Consider the following 2,590-nt stretch of genomic DNA (forward strand, 5'->3'; position numbering starts at 1 on the left):
TTTTTTTTGCGGTACTGGGGATTGAACTCAGGACCCTGCGCTTGCCAGACAAGCACTTATTCTACCGAGCTATCTCCCCGGCCCTCTTTCTTTTTTTCAATAGGGTCCCACTGTGTAATTCAGGGTGTCCTTGCGCTCACTATGTAGCCCAGGCTGGCCTCGAACTCATAATATTCCTCCTTCAGCCTCTCCAGTGCTGAGATTAGGGGTACATGCCACTACACCCAGCCTTGTAAAGTTTTTTTTTAATTTATTTTTATTTTTTAAAGAGAAGAAAAAATAATTAAAAAATTAGAAATGATGCAGAATTTTACTAAACAAGATGATAGGAATTCAACAATGGTTATTATATTGCACATTGCTATCTTCAAATTAGTTGTTCATATTACCAAAGGCAAAACTGGTCAAAATTTGTTTTGCTAATATATGTTTGCAGTAGGTAAGGATCACATTCCTATGGTGGATTTGTACTTTACATAGCACATCTGAATTTCTTTTTGTCCCTTTACAAAAAGCTCTATTTCTATTCTTTTCCCTTCAGTTCTTTCTTTTCCCCTTTAAGTCTCCTTTCCCATCCTCCTCCCCTATTTCTTCTTCCCCTTCCCATTTGAATGTCCTACTTCCAAATATCTGTCCTCCACTTTGCTCCTTGTTTTCTTTTTCGGCGGAACCAGGGATTGAACTCAGGCCTTTGCACTTGCCAGGGAGGTGCTTATTCCACTGAGCCATCTCCCCAGCCCCTCGCAAACTTTGTATTTAAATGGCACATTTTCAAACTTTGAAATGGGAAGGGGAACAAGGGAGAGGGAGGAGAAAAGGAAGGGAGGGAGGGGCAAGAAAGAAAGAAAGGGAGAAAAAAATAGAAACAAAGGGCTGTGGATATAGTGGAGTGGAACAATGCATATCTGACAAGAGCAAGGGCCTGAGTTCAATTCCTAGTACAAAAAAATAAATAAGGAAACAAAGCTTTTTTAAAAAAATTAATTAATTTATTTTTTGTGTGTGTGGCCAGCTCAGCCCACCTAGGGATGGGGCTGGCTGGTATGTAGTACTGGGGATTGAACCGTGGTCACTGTGCTTTTGCTTAACTTAGCTTGTTCTAAGTAGGTGCTTTAGACCACTGAGCCATCTCACCAGCCCTGGAAACAAAGCTTTTGTAAATAAGGAGGAGAAGAAGAATTGAAGGATGGGAAGGGATTGGGGAAAAAAGAGACAAGATATATCATGTACAGGTACAAAATTCCTATGATGAATGTGATCACTATGTATATCTAAAATGCACCAATAAAGAAATAGAAAAAATACATTTTCATTATCCATCCATCAATGGGCTGTTTCCAGGATTTAGCTATTATAAACATAGTTATGCATGTATTGCTATAGTGTGATCACTTTAACTCAGGAAGATACCTACAAGGCTCATCATAGAGGGGTGAACACAACTTCTGGTTTTAGTTTTTTGAGGCATCTCCATCCTACTTTACATGCTGGTTATACCAGTTTACACTACAACCAACAGTGAAGAGGGGTTCCTTTTCCCCCTGAAGCCTCATAGACTTATTGGTTGATATCTTGATAATAGCCATTCTTTCTACCAAGAAGTGGAAGTTCAATGTTTTAATTTGCATTTCTTGAATGACCTTCGATGTTGAAGATATTTTAATATACTTAGTGGCTTTTTGTAATTGTTCACCTGAGAAATGTCCATTCATTTCACATGCCCATTTTTGGATGGGAGGTCTAATTGTTTTGAGTTCTTTATATATTGTACATATTAGCACTCTGTCTCAGGAATAGCTGGCATTTTTTTTTCTTTTTTTAATTATTTATTTTAGTGTGTGTGTGTGTGTGTGTGTGTGTGTGTGTGTGTGGCCAGCTCAGCCCACCAGGGGGCGGGGCTGGCTGGCATGTGTTGCTGGGGGATTGAACCGTGGTCCCTGTGCTTTGCTAAGCTTGTTCTAAGTAGGTGCTTTAGACCACTGAGCCATCTCACCAGCCCCTAATTAATTAATTAATTTTTTTTTTTTTTTGCTGTTGTGTAGGTTGTCTCTTCACTCTGTGCAGAAGCTTTTTAATTTTTTAAAATAATCTTTTTAATTTGAAGACCGGCGAGATAGCTCAGTGAACTAAGTGCCTGCTCAGGCAAGGCTTGCTAGGGACTGGGGAGTCAATTCCCAGTACCACATGCTGTGCTGGCCCCACCCTGGGGTGCACTGAGCTGGACACTGAGACGGGGTGTGGCGGTGCGCACCAGTAATCCCAGCTCTGGGGAGGCTGAAAACAGGAGGATCACTATGAGTCCCAGCTGTGTAGTGAAATGCTGTACCACATACATTTTTTTTTAAAAAAAAGCTTTTCAATTTGATGTGATCCTATTTGTTGATATTTTGGTTAACATTTACTATTCATTTGGAGTTTTGTTCAGAAAGTGTCTATATCTGCCTTTTAGAGTTTTACTTTATCTTTCAGGAGATGAAGTTTTCTGTTTCTTTGTTTTGTTTTGTTTTTTGGTAATGGAAACTGAACTCTGGGCATCATGCTTGCCAGGCAGGTGCTGTGCAGCTGAGCTACATCCCCAGCCCGTGTTTCT

Source organism: Octodon degus, unplaced genomic scaffold (assembly GCF_000260255.1).
Source record: "Octodon degus isolate 3935 unplaced genomic scaffold, OctDeg1.0 scaffold00018, whole genome shotgun sequence".
Taxonomy (NCBI): Eukaryota; Metazoa; Chordata; class Mammalia; order Rodentia; family Octodontidae; genus Octodon; species Octodon degus.